Genomic DNA, 15423 nt, shown 5'->3' with positions numbered 1-15423 from the left:
GAAGATCATTGGGCACAATAACATGAGTCTAGGGTCAAAATGGAAGGCAAAACCACCATAAAACACTGTTCTGCACTGAGGAACTCCACAGTAAAAGGAGTTGGAATTGTAATGTTAAGGGCAGACAGAGGACAACACTATGAAAAAGGCATGACAAGGAGGTGAGCTGTACTATCAGATTCAGTCAGCGGAGTTCAAATCCCAGCTTCTGTCTCTTAAAAAGCCCAAAATTCACAGAGGACCTCAAAAGGACCCACTGAGGTATTTCTCTTCACTGAAAGAAAAAAAAAAAAAAAAGAGGGGAGATCAGTCTCCTAGGACCAACTCACTTCTCAACTCACAACCTCAGTTAAGAAGCCTTCCTTCCCAAGGCAGGCAAACAGTGAGCGATGGCGAATCAAGGATAGCAACAAACCCCCTACATCCTTACAGCTGAGGATGCTCCTGTTCCCTTCCAGGAGACAGTAATACATAGCGAGTTCTGGTTAGCTGTGAATGCATGCTTTAGAGGCAAAAGTGCTTAACACCAAGACAGATCAAAGATCATAGCTTAAGGTGACTCCAGCCATTCCAGAGCTTGTGTTTTTCTTTTCTGGCCTCTGGAACAACTTGCATAGTTGATTATTGCTGGGCAGCGCACACACTGAGTTAAGCCTCACCAGCTCTGACTTTCTGCAAGTCTCATGGAGATCCCGTGGTGATTTTTAAACAGACTCAGAGTGTCCCCTGGAAATGAAATACAACATCTTGAACTTCAAGAAGAACAGCTAAATGTTTTTTGCAGAGTTCAAAGTGATGGACAGCCATTTTGCTCAGCTCTAGTTACCTTAATAGGAATGTAAAAGGAGAGAGACTTGATCCAGCTCTCCTCTGTGCTGGCACAGGAAACTCCGTTACTATTTCTGTGCCCATGTAACAGGCTTAGAGGTTCTAAACATTTCGTTCTTTTCACCTTTCCTCATCATAGGTCATTCCCTCTAATCCTTTTAGCATCTTTGTGGCCCTTCTCTGGATTTGTTCCAACTTGCCTGGGTCTCTCTTACAGCAAGGTGCCCCAAATCACACAGTGCGATGCCACAGCCCTACAGGGGAGAGTCACTCTGGAAAGCACACAGCCGGGCACACATATGGACCAACTGAGCAGTAGCTTTGCCAGACATCAGGTTGCACATCAGCTCACATAATTTGATAGCTGCTGTCTCACTAGGACCTCTCTGAACATAAGCTGCTTTTGCCACTGTGCTCTGCACAACATGAAATTTGGAGATTCTCCTTGTTCCAAAGTAGATCCAGTATCATCTTTAAGCCACACACTGCTAATTGCCACTTGTTTTACCAAAGCCAGTTAATAATGCTCATTTTTTCAGCCTAGCTCTTCTTTTTTCTACTGTTTTTTTTCTTGTATCTTTCAGTTGTGTCAACTGTAAATTTGAGAACTATTCCTTATACATTTTCCTCTGGGTCACTAGTGAATATTTAAAACCAAAACACTGCCCTTTTGGACACCACCTTTGCAGAAGGATAAAGAATGTCTCTAACCCTTCTGTTTACACATTGTCAGCTAATCCATGATTCATTTCATAGGATTTGTATCAAAACCAATTTGATCTCATTTCCCTAATAAGATCTTGCACAGCTTTGTGCCAGAAGCCCATGCATGGTCTAGAGACAGTCTATCCACTGCATTCCTTTTTCCCACTAATTATCTAATTGTATCAAGAAAGGTTATTGTCTGCTGTACTCCTGTTTCATAAACCCACTGCTGTTTATCACTAACAATGTTGTTAGCCTTTACGTGCCTATAACTGCTCTCAGACAAGCATGCTCCAATCTCAGTGATTCTGGATGTAAATACACAGGTTTAGACCAAGTTGAGATTGCGCTTTAGGTTTTTATCCATTAGTGTTATCTTCCTCAGGCAGTGATGCTGGGTTAATGTTACAAGTTTCTCTAATTCTTCTTTAGACTTTCATCTTTTGCTATTTCTCTACAATGGCTGGACTACTTACGAGTTTAATGCTCTCGAGAACAACAGCAATAATAAGAGAGGGAAAGACTGCTAGATGGACAGGACCAGAAAGGGACAAAAGATTAGTGTTACAAAATCAAGGCAGTAAATATTGGCCCCAATTATTTTTCTTTTAAACTTCAAGGGTTACAAGTTTGGGATCCATGCAGATAAGGCTATTTTATTGCACGTCCTTTGAGGTTATTTTTGCCAGAAATAGTCATTTGTAGCTATGTTCACCTCTTTACCCCACTTCTGGATATGAAAATTACAGGAATTCAGTACTCTATCTACAAGCCTTCACCTGACTCAAGAGAAAACACTCACACGTGCTTAGCAGGACAGCCAGAACAATATCCAGCTTTGTAAATCTGACTTTGTAACAGAAGGTAACTTTTCCCCACCAGAAGAATTCTCATCAGCTAAAGGTATCCACAATTCAGTAAATTAATTCCATCTGAGCATCTGAGTGCTGAGGCAAACTCAAGTATTTGACCCTGTACCTTCTCCATGCAGCACTCCCTATTCCATACTGGATCAAGGAAAGTTTAGAGGCAACACTGCTGATCTTCTCTAGTGGCTGATCCTCATTACGTGATCTTTAATAGGAAAGCCAAGGATAGCTCAGTGCTATACTCCAGTTTCCTGGAGGAATATAAGGAATGGGCATCAGAAGTTCTGCCATGTAGGCCAGTCCCTTCACCAGTATTTTCTCATAAAATCACACACTCACCAACCCAACATGTTGGATATTTCCAACAGTAAGACTAAAACTGTCATTAAAATGAATGCTGAAATATAGCTGTAGGACTAGTATCAGCTGAGGAAAGGGCAGAGTGAGAGAACACTCAGGCCCTCCTCAGGCAAAACCTTCTCTATTTAGGGCACAAGGAGAAATGTAAAAGGTCAGAAATGGGCTTTTTTGAGTGGTTCTCACAGCTGGATGTGGATTCCAGACAGAATGAAATCTTGATTTTTTTAAAGTCCTCTAAGATCTACCATAAAATTGAAAACCCCTGCAGGCGAGATGCCTGTACAGCTTGTAACTTTCAGGTGCCCTATGGCTGTGCTTGTGGAACTGCATTTTAGTCTTGAAGTCCACAAACGGGGAGTCCACACAGTAGGTTCAAGCTTTACTGACAAAACCTGAGAAGACTGCTATTATAAACCTGCTCACTTCAGGCCCCAGCTTGTGACAACAGCACACTTTGCACAGACATTTTTAAGCCAACCATGAAAGACCAAAGAAGCTTTAATCTGCAGAAACACCAATGATTGAAACAGAGATAAAACATCCAACCTCTTCTCCAGTACAGGCCTATTTTTGCTATCAGTATTTGTTAGCCCAGATGATATAAACCTGCACTGCATGTGTAAATGAGATGTGCGTATCATGCCATGATGCCATTTGGGCAACACAGACTTTGTGTCCTTTGTGGGACACAAGAAAGAGCTTTGCAACCCACAGCTGGCCGACAAACAATATAGATCAGCTTCTCAAACACTGGCCACAACTCCAGTAACAAGCCAAATTTTGTCAGGTGTTTTTTTTTTTTTTTAGATACAGGAGACAGAAATAAACAATGTTTTCCAAGTGGCAGGCTAAATGTGACAGCTGCAATAACAGCTAGTGTAATTTTAGGTCACATATGCAAAGAGTTAATGTCATGGAGCTGAGATGCCCACACCTGTTGGGCGACCTGCTCATACCATGGACAGCTCACACACATGCTCCCATCCCTGCCTCTGCGCTTCGAGGACACCCACCGTGGTGCTAGGGAGGCAAGGGGTCAGCACACCCACTGGTTTCCCCTGCTCTTCTACTCCATATGGACTTCAAATGAGAGAGACTTCTTCTAGACACTCCTCACCTTTACTGACAGCTTTTCTCCACACAACAGTCCAAGAATAATAGGATCTGCCAATGTGCCACTTTACTCCTGTACAGTGGATAACTGTGGATAACTCAGCCATATCAGTCACGGTCCAGGAAGCTTTTCTGGGCTTATTCTATCATACAGGAATACATCCTGTTCCCAGGGCAAACTTCATTTCTCCCTGGGGGTAGGCAAGAGCTTGGATACCACACGTGTGATAGGCATGATCATAAACATAAATTACCAAGTTACCAGTGCATAGGCTTTAGAGGTTTTTTTCTTTAAATCACAGTATTTTGCATTGCTATAGAGGACAAGACAGTCAGAGCCTCAGATCAACCTAAATATTTTTCTCTGGAGGGCAGATATGATTTCCAAGAGTTCTGTCGTATTTGCTAGTAGCAGCTCCCTTTGGCTTGCATGGGTTATGCTTCTACTCTGTAGAGTATGGCAAGCCCCAGACAGCCTGTTTGCAAGGCATTTGTCTGTAATACACCCACACAAATACTACATACTTGTCTTTGGAACAAACATGAACCATAGCTTAGCAAAAGGCTGATGAGCTTGCTCTCTAATTTGGAGTGGAAAGCATTGTGTAACTTCTACTCCATAGCATGAATACCAACCTGCAGTTCACAAACCTGGACTGCCAGGTTGTAACAAGGTCCAACTGTCAGTATTTTATTCTAAAAGAGCTACACCATCCTAATTCCAATTACAACCATTTTCTATTGCTTTTGGCTTTGCTGGGCATCTGGACCTAGCTTATTTTGTAAAAATGCATCACTCTTGGCCTGCCTTTCACCCTTGCTTTGAAGAGAGATATAGATTTCTTGTTTGTTTGCTTGCTTTATAATTTGATGGTGGGTGAGGGGAAGAACTATTGAGTGAGGAGGCTGAAGAAGCCACAATGAAAATATGTAAGGAAGCTAGCAAAGTCCCACAGCTCCCCAGCTGCAAGAGCCTATCTAGAGACCTGTCTCCGGGGGTCCGTTCCCCTGGTATTCCTGAAGCGTACTGGGTTGTATGAGATCTACTGAAGTGTGTCACTGGATGAGACCAGTTCTGACATGTAGACTGGAGGAACACATTCCTTGCATAGCAGGGGAGATGCAGGCCCAAGCTGGGCTCTTCTGTAAGCTAAGGAGATGGAGACAGCAAGTGCTCATATTCTAGCTCTTACAAAAATAGTATTTGCTTGTCTAATGCCCAGGAGACATTTTATCCCTTTGACCCATTGCATAACCAGAGCCCAGTTACATATTGGTAGATCTTCTCTAGCCCAAGTTAGCTCATGCTGATGAAAGCTGCCGCAGCAAACTGTCTGGAGGCTGTTTAATAAATAAAAAAGGCTTCTCATGGGCAGAAGACATTAAGGATTTCCTACTAGCCTTCATTCCTCTCCTCATTCTTGTAATTTCTCTTCACCCTTAGGCTGACACTCTTGTTAGTAAATCGTAAGAAGTATTATACGGATGAAGTGACAATTAATCTGGAGGTGTGACATATATTATCAGTTCAGTCTTTTATTAATGTATTGCCTTTTGAAGGTACCTTGACCTCTGGTGTACTAATGGCACTCCTTCCAGAGTGAATTGCTTTAGCACTTGACCTAATGCTTCCTGCTTATACTTACTGTTGATACCACAGCAAAAAAAGGACCAGGATTGACTTGCTGTTCGCTATTTATCCAAATTCTAATACCATCCTTTTTCCCGCCATGTTATCATTCTGTGTTTCGCATTTCCACTTCTTCCCCCACTATTTCTACATTTGGAAGACTGCTCACACCAGTTCAACAATTTTGCCTACATACAGCAGAGCTGCAACTCAATCCCTGTTGAAATGCTCAGCTAGACATTCATTTCTTCTTGAATGTCTGTCTTTATACTCTGCCTATCTAGGGCACTTATAATCTGTATCTCCTTAGTACCTTCAGTGTCCTTCAGACACTTGTGAATGAGACCCATACAACAACATGCTCAGTAAAGCACACTCCAAATACTTGTACATCAGAATTTTGCTTCCACCTTTTCAGCTGGGCAAGGAAAGGAAAACCTCCAGCACTGCCATTCATATCACATTTATTTTTGCATCCCAGCCTCATCCCTTGTCTCATCTCACATAGACCTTTTCTTCCACTCAGTACCCTCTTAGCATTTCTGAGAGAAAACTGCCACCAGTGCAAATTCTTCAGCCTGCACTTCCTCGCATTTCAAGATATCCATTGAAGGCACCCCTCCCTTCAACCTTGCCTACAAATCATGATGAACAACGGCAGGGAAAAAAGAGACCCAGAAGTATTGCTTAATTCCTCTAAGTGTTTGAGGAAGGAGTTAGGATGGGAGATACTTACAAATCAAGGACATCATCCTAGAAACAAATGTGAAAAGAGACTTAAGAATTAACATTTCTTTATGAATACTAGTTTACTGAACAGGCACTCTAGGTTTTATTCAGACAAAATCTGAACTTGTGTGGTCTCCAACCTGGATGCAGTTAGAAATTCTCTGAGTTTGACCTTTTAATTTTTTTTTGGAGGGTTTCTGTTTCTTACACTTCAAAACTTACAGTTGTAGCGGGACTCTGCCTCCTTCTCCCACCCTTGCCAAGACAATCCAGACAGAATAGATGGGCTTTGCCTAGATTCCACCTGTAGCTCTCAGAGAAATCTATAATTAGGTGCCTCATCATTAGAAACATTACTCAAAGCCAGACAGATCCTGAAAAACTGACTGAAATTAGTTCCACATAAATTACAGTGTGGCAAATAACAATAGGCAATTAGCGCCTTTCAGTTTGAAATCTTATCCCTGACTCTCTGGAAAGCATTTCTAAGATGATATGGTAGCAAAGCAAGATAACAGTGTGAGAGCAAACACTGGATCTGGCATAGGGGAGATGTCCCAGAACCACTGGAAAAGTGTGGAAGTGGGAGTGAGTTGGGCTGTCGGTGAGAATGGAGGCACAAGAGAACTACATGGGGTCAAGGACAGACAAAAAACACATGCTACACAGTGAAGCTAAGATACAGCACTTGAACAAGCAGAGAAAGGGAGTACATGACAGAGGTACCTGTAGACCAGGCTCCTCTCAAGCTAATGAACGCCACAGGTTTGAGGAGAATAGGTGATACATGGAAACACCCAGTTTCTTTCTGCACATCTTAGACTGCTGTAACATACAGGATTATCTTTAGCTATCTATTTAAGATAACCTCAAGGTTCAGTTTTGCTGAGTCTTTAAAACCCCACCTTTAGTTGGTATTTAGCAGATCTCTTACCACACACTACATATATTAAGTAGTCCATTGTAGCTGACCCAAATTCCAGCTTCAAACCCTAATGACTTGTTCTAAATCCACTTCATTCATCCATCTTCCAGACTGTTTGTCCCCATTTCCTTTGACTGACAAAGTAGCTTCCAGTCCACTCAAGCCGAGCCCTACCTGAGGCCCCACAGTGTCCTGCTTCCTTACTTGCCTGAACCAAGAGATGAGGAGACCATAGCCAACAAACCACTCTTTAGACAGAAAACTGTGTAACAGAACGAGCACATAATTTTCCCCAACACTCTGTGTAATTTGCACATTAATTTCTCTAGATAAAAAAAAACCAACACCCCAAACAAATTCTAAAGCAAAATATTTTTAAATTACCTCCATCTTACTCCCAAATTGGCATTACTGTTTGAAAATCTTAACTAAATGTGATTACAAAAAAAACCCCACAAAAATATTTATTTCTGTCATGGTGAATAGATTACCTCCTCATCCCAGGAAGTTTTCACTTTTCCCTGTTATTATTTTGGGACATGAAAGAAAAAAATGCAAGCTTGCAAGATCTTCAACCTCAGTTTCACTTCCCGTTCTATGTCTTTAGCGTCCCTACTCGTGGACAAACAGAAGCCGACACAGCAAAGCAGACAGGCAGGCAGGCAGGCACCCACAAAGAAGATATACATCTGCTTCTACACTTTCATATAGTACCTTTCTGAGATAGGCTTAAATGTTACATAGCTTTATTCTGTAGGGTATCTGTGTATAGCAGGTATGCATACATGTAACAAATTTATTGTGCAAATACACACAAACCTCTTCCTCACACACACCCTCCCGCATCTCTCCTTTCCTCATTATGTGGATGCACCTAGATACCATTCCAGCAGCTTCGCTATAGAAGCCAAACTATGACTTCATATTTCAAGACCATCACCGTGAGTGTTCAGACCTTTATAGCAAACATAATGCACTAAAGCAAAAACAAACAATCAAAAAAACACTGCACAACTGAGCTACATCATTGGAGGTCTGCACCTTCAGTCACAACCCTGTGTCTACCAGAGCATAAGAAGAAGACCTCACATGATTTTACATACATCTGCACTCTGCCTGATCTTGTATTTAAGAACTGTTTGTTCTTGTCCAGAGATCTGGAACCCTTTGCAGATACTACTAGGAGGGGGGCTGCCCTCTTCAAAGAAGAGGCCCAAAAAGCAGCAAGTTTCAGCAACCCACGGCCCGGTGTGACCCAGCCCAGCCCACCCTGCTGGCGTGTCCTCCCCACTGCGCTTGTTCCCTTTGCCCTTGGAATGCTATCACTTATTATCACGCTGACTTCTCCAGATGGGGCATTTTGGCTATTGATCTGATAAATAAACAGCCTGCTCGCTCGATCAAAATGTTATTTTGCATTTCAATTACTGTTCACTAATGCAACCTTCATCCCGCCAAGAGCGCTGCTGGCAATGACACTCGACCTGGCACAGGCGTTTGCAAGCAAATTCGGCAGCGCCTGCTGCAAGCACCTAACGGGATTACCAACCTCCATCAGATGCATAGAAAGAGAAGGAGATGGACAGACAGTACTGGGCTGAAGGGGAACAGACATGTGCAGAACAGAAGGTGTGAGCAACCTGGACAAGGGGTAGGGATAGGCAGAAGCACAAATGCATTTACAACACAGCTTTGCCAAATATTTTGATGGTGGGAAGTCTTGGAAGCTAAAGACATTCCCTCCAGTGGACAACCCCGACAGCTCACAGCAGAAGGACTGAGCTCACTGTATGTGAGCCATGCAAGAGTTCAGAGCAATGGGAAATGGAAATCAATGTGACAAGCCAGCAGCGAGCACTGCAAACCCATCAGGGCAAACAGGGTCATTTCTAAAGCAAGTTCTGGAGCCTAGTTCCACTGGGGTTCAGTAGGCCCTAGGGCTGGATGCAGGGTGCTGTGTGTAAACCTGCAGGGAGGAAACCCTCTTAGTGCTTGCTGGATTCTTCGGTATAGTGGGAAATGTTACTATCTTTGAAGAATCTGGTGGTGATACAGCAAGAAAGGGTCATCCACAGGTGTCTGTAAGAGATGGATCTTTGGCAAGTGTTGGTCTCTATTAATTCAGCACTCTGTTTACATCAGGGAATCCTTTGCCAAATCCCCAAACTGGTTTCACTCAAACCCTGTCTATAATGGGAAACACAGCACAAATAGCACGTCAGTGAGCAGCCACCAGCAGTGAGGTCAGGCATGACTATACGGTTATGAGACTGCTTCTAGTCCCAAGCTCTTCTGGTCACGTGATGTACTCCACCAGGTGGCTGGTTTTGCACCAGACTCCTACTGTATGATGCAGAATGCACCTTGGCCCCTTTTCTTTTTCCTACCTAAATTCCTAAATGAAATGTAACACATATCACAAAACGACAGAACCATTTACATTGGTGCTTTCACCACCCCTACATAGCATGTCTGTGTTGGATTTAGCTCCCAGGTGACAAGGTAACATAAATAGCCAAGAAAATACATTTCTCTCAATTTCCAGAGATCCTTTGACAAAGATCTTTTGCCAGACCTGGACAAATTTCTCCCATTTCATTACCAGACAGCATCCAGACTGAAACTGCCAGTCATCCATGAGTTAAAAATAAACAAACCTGTGCAACACCCTGACATTATATAAATGAAATGCTAAGTATAACACACTGAATGAGATCAATGTGATGCATAAAGACAGGATCTATAACTCCACACACTCACACTTCATCTACTCTGTGTGCCCAGCCTCCCAGTTCCCTCTGCCCTTGGCAAACTAAGCCTGTGTCCCACACCCGTCTCTCTGTGGCCAGGTCTATGCTGTAGAGCTTGCTCTCCCAGATCTGTCTCTGTGCCCATCCTCTCTCTGAGCCCACTCTTGGGAGCAGACTTTCTGGGAGCCATTCTACACCTAGATCATATCTCTCCCCAATGACTAGGCATCCATGCCCCAAAGGCAGCCTAAGGACCCAGATACATGTTATGACTCCTGGTCACTGGCTGTACTTACGACAGGGCAGTGAAGTACATGGTATCGAGCCCTTAAAATGCAGCCAAAATGTCTCAAAGCTAATTCCAGCCTCAACACTGATCTTCTCCTAGACTTCAGCAAGTCACTGCAGCTCTCCAAGACACTGATTCCCCAACTGAAAAGGAGGGATATGGTCCTGAATGACCTACCTCTCAGGAACATTGTGAGAGTTAATCAGCAACCATGACTGAAAGAATGGAGCGTGCAGATGAGTGTGCTAAACAGAACGATGGACAGATAAGCCCAGTGCTCACATGATGGCCTCCGCTCCAGATTATCAGCAGAATTTGAATCTCTTTCTTCAGTACTGCAGCTCAGATATTTGCCTGTGTAAGTGGTGTGAGTAGTTAGTGTTTTCCTTCATGCAAGCTAGCCAGAGGAATAAAACATTGGCTTCACAAATCTGTCTGTATTATGCAGAACAATTCTGACCTCCTCCTACATTTGACTGTACTTTAAGTCCAGTCCCCTGTGACCTGGTCTGCACAATAACCTTATCTCTAATACTGCCTAATCCCATCTCCATCTCCCTGCATGTCATTTCACACACCAACTGCCTTCCTGACCACACCTCCATACAACCCATTTTTCCTTCTCCTTCACAGTTACACTTCACTACAAGTTTTTCATCAAACATTCATTCTGTTAAAAAATGCTATTCTGTTTCATTACAGAACTAAGTCAATTTTAGCATTGTTTTGTACTGTAAGATTTCCAAAACAACTCTAAAGAAAACGAGATGTTTGATTTTGCTTTGTTCCTAGCACTTTGTTTTCAGCCTGTCATGTGCTGCCTCATGTGTTCTTTGACTGATCAATCGTGCATTGTTTCAAGAACATAATGGAACAAAATATTGGAAGTTTCCTCAAAATAAAGTTTATTGGAATTTCCACTCTGCTTAAAATTGCAGGTTGCAGCCAGATTTGGGATGAAATAACATTTTGAAACAACAAATATTCTGTGAAACAAGATTCTAATTTTCAGGCAGCTCCACAACCTGTATCTTCCACACAGCCTTCTGCTTGCGCTTCACTCAGCAGGTCTCTTTATTTATATACATTCAGAAACATGTATGTTCTAACGTACACAGAAATGTTTTGACACTCCTGGAAATTCAGGAGTACCATGGAAGCTGTGCCACCAACTTGTATAAAATGGTCATCCTGTATTACTCAGTCCTTTTACACGATAGGGATTAACCATGTGCCAAGGAGCACCCCGCAGCCAAAAATCAACTCCTCTGTTTTGAAAGCTGAGTGGTGCTGGAGAAACCCAGCTCTGCTTTTCCATCTGGTGCCATTTAAGCTTTATCCCATTCCTTCTGCATCACAAGGAAATCACTGCTGGCATGTGATCAGAAGCTCCGAAACCCTGGCTCCCTATCAACTTAGAAAAATTGACCTGGACATTTTATCCACTTTGATGAGACCTTAAATGAAACTTCTTTCTCATTCACTCATGGCAAGGAGTCCTAATTCTTAGCACCTATGTGAGCCACGAAACGATGCTTCATTTTACAACCTGCTGAGGAAAAACTGTTGGAATTGAGTATAAATATCTTACTTGCCACCTGAACCCTACCCAGCATTTTGTAGCTACAGCAGAAATAAATCACAAGTAGTTGGAACAGTATCCTATCCCTTCATTTAAGCCTTGATCCAACTACTATTGAAATTAAATGGTGATTTCTATTGATCTGAAAAGGAACTGGACCTCAGGATCTGAAGAGTCATCTGAATGTTGAACACTGCAGCTATCCCACGCCCTTCACTGGATTGCTGGAGACTTGTCTTCTAGTGTTAAATTACTCCTTCAAACACACTTTTATTTCAAATGCTCCTTGGAAGGAAAGCAAGATGAACAAATCTTTCCCAGTAGACGGCTTTCTCAGAAATCCCCACTTACACTAATAAACACTCTTCTCCTGCCAGTGACACTGCACAGTTTGGTGGCCCTACCCAACCATTGCCAAGCACGGCGTACAGTGAATCTATTCACACATCTCCATCTCTGGGTGCCATTCACCGGCCTAAGCATCTGTTGGAAGCCACTTTGCTGCCAGCTGTGACAGGCGTGTCCACCCTGTGCACTTCACTCCAAAGAGGAACTTCAGCAACAACAGGGTCCCTAAAAAGATCTCTCTAATAAGGATTCATTTATTTCCTTGGATTCATCCTAAGCAGATAAATAGCCCAAGCTCTAGGTGCCTCTGACAACTGTCCTGCTTGCAAAGAGGAGGTAAATTCTGTCCGTGTTCAAGCAGTCTTCTCACTTCCCACCTTCCCACCCTGGAAATAGCATTATTCTCAAAACAGGATGAATTTAAGGAACCCAAGCTGTAAATCAAAACACCTACAAGTAGCAAAACCATTTCCCATGCTGCACTGACCATCTCTCCAGAGAGAATTTCAGTCCACAGGGTTAAGAGTAGCTACTTTGTAGAAAAATAACTGCTCATCCCAGCTACACCTGAACTGCCTGTTCTGATTTCCTCAGGTACTGGCTGCAGTACTGCTCATCACTTGTCATTCACAGCAAATCTGGTACAAAATAGGCTGGATCAGCAAGGGAGCTACAGAGACTGGACTGCAGTGCTGGGAGAGGTTGTTCCTGACTGTGCACAAAGCTGGTGCAAACATGAACATCCATGTTTGTTTTCCTATTTTTTTTTTTGTGCATAATTTAGCTGAGATGTTTAAGTTCCTGACAAATCTGCCAACACTTTAAAGTTCCTCTGTCCCTGCAGAGCTGCTGGATAGAGTTTCAGGCCACAAGTTGTTGAGAGGGCACCTTTTGATATGCTCCTTCCAAATATTAGAAGGAAACTGTCAAATTTGGTACAGCAAAACCCTCACACAACTACAACATGAGATCCCTCCAAAGTGACTCATGGCCTGAAGCCCTACTGGAGGGATACACAACCAGTCAGACATGGGACAAGGTTACAAATATGAAGCACGTTTCTTTGATCAGTTTGGAAGACTAAAACAAAGATTGAAGTTGTTTTGTCCAGCTTCAATCCTGAACAGTGGAAAACATATCTGTTTAGCAAAAGCACTGGCTTGCAAACCAGAGACATTATTCAGAGCTTGTGGACTTCCACCAATCCAGATAAATGAATTTTGGTCATAGCTAGTTAAAGAACAGCAAGAAGGCACATTTAAAAAGCCACTCTGCATTACAACCCCCCCACTTCACATTGTGCCTGCAGAAGCAGGGGCTAAAGTAGCAGTAGAGAAGAAAGGGGAGTTATGGATTCTGGTGTATCCCGTCAGAGCAGTGTTTATTCTAATCAATCAACTGAAAAAATAGCAGCTCAGAGTAATTATTAATAATCAAGTAAAATTGGATTATTTCTCTGCACTGCAGTGTTGTCTGGATGGGGAGGCTGGTGTAGAAATAAAGTTCATCTGATCAAGCTACTGAAATAAAATTGCTGACCTCAGCAGCTCATCAGAGAAGGTGGAAAAAGGAACCTCAACTAAGCATATGGTATACTCTCTGCAGAGCATGAAGGCTAACAAAAATAATTATTGGAAGGTGGCTGAGCTTAGGCATTTGAATCAAGTCATCTATCCAGTTGCATATCCAAATGACAGTAGTAAGACCTACTGCCAAAGCCTTCCATTTCTGAGGTATCTGTTTTTGTGATTCCTCATTCCTGAAAGCATAGTCAGCGCCCTCTTCCAAAATGCAATGCTTGAGAGGAAGGGGCTCAAAATCTCTGAATATGTCATGCCCCCTCTGCAGCTGTGGTCTTGGCTGATTTTATACGCAAGCAATGGAATGGAAACATACATCGTAAAGGACCACTATACCAAACATTTCGCAATATACTCAAGTCACAAAATTTGATGTTACTCTGCCTCAAACAACCATAATGTGGCATTGCACAGAGAGGGTTTTATTCTCAAACACAAATACTGAATTGCAACTACAAAACACACACTTTTACTGCAAAAACAATGGCTCAGTCAGCTTTGTTCATAAACACGTAGGTGCAACTATATTAGTCATTTGTGTCTATGAGCGCCTTGTCTATGCAATCACATGTCCATCTTGTAAGTACTTTGCAAACACGATTTAGCAGACTCTATTTGAAAATGTAAGTCAGACCTGATATTAATGGCCAGACTGGGTATAAACCAGTAAAGCTCCCTTGCAATAAACAGAATTGTACCAATTCACAAAATTTAGGCAGCAAGTCCTAGAACGCTATACCCCTGGCAAGAGGAAATACTATGCAGCTGCAAGGAGAATACAATACCGATACTGAAGGAGGCAGAACTTGGATTTTCTGATGCCTGTGTGTGCAAGACCTCAGCCATAAAACTGAATTAACACAGCAAACATTTTGTGTTTAACAGCTTACTAATTACATTTTCAAATTAAATATTTACTTCTATCTTGAGTACTTCTATAGCACCCAACAGAATCGAAGATGAGTTACTCCCCCATTTACTTTAACAATTTCTTAAATTAAAATAATCCTTTATTTAAAAGGGGCTGGGGGGAATCTGGAGAGTTTCTTTCCCCCCCATAACTGCTGGATCATACAGAATGCTACACAACCCCCAGTACATATCATAGAGGAATAAAGGATCTGAAGAGTGAAGGTTACTTATAAAGCAGGCAGTGGATATACATATCTACTCCGCTAAGTCTAATGATCTCCAGGGTAGGCTTTTACATGTCACCTGCAGGAGAACACTGCCTTCACTGTCCCACTGCAAACATAAGCTGTGCTGGTCTGTTTCTTTCTTTCTAACAATTTGTTTTCTATTTCAGGAAGTAAGGAGGAAAGGAGGAGAGGCATGTGGTTTAACATTTTCCTTTGAGTTGGATCAGTCCTAAGAAGTTTTGATAGTGTGGATCATCTACCAGGGCAAAAGCATACTGTTCTGCAATGTTAGTGTCTGCTTTAGGCACCAGCCCACGGAGCAGGATGAACAAATGGGAAGAGGAGAAACAGTTCTGGATAAACAGCACCTCAAGTTCTCTCTGTTTTCATGGCAAGAAAGGGTTAAACCTGCTTTGAGGTTCACTTTGTTCTCCATGGTTTGTGCAAGGCCATCAATCAATCAATCTTCTCTCTTTCCTCCTTTTTTTTTCCTGGGAACCATTGCAGGAATATCATGCCCAGGATCTTGTTTAAATCCACGACTCTTCTCTGTCAAGTCAATTCTTCCCATCCTCC

The 15423-nt window shown here is 42.5% G+C and overlaps 1 protein-coding gene across 4 annotated transcripts in view; it reads right to left on the bottom strand.

The window, feature by feature from the left end:
• The window catches only part of ESRRB (estrogen related receptor beta), a 148258-nt gene that overhangs the window by 47393 nt on the left and 85442 nt on the right, over positions 1-15423 (bottom strand). The window lies entirely within an intron of this gene.

The sequence above is a fragment of the Nipponia nippon genome, unplaced genomic scaffold, assembly GCF_047370975.1.
Source record: "Nipponia nippon isolate SJK-2023a ecotype South Korea unplaced genomic scaffold, ASM4737097v1 scaffold_11, whole genome shotgun sequence".
Classification (NCBI taxonomy): Eukaryota; Metazoa; Chordata; class Aves; order Pelecaniformes; family Threskiornithidae; genus Nipponia; species Nipponia nippon.
This window is presented reverse-complemented; position numbering and strand designations above follow the sequence as displayed.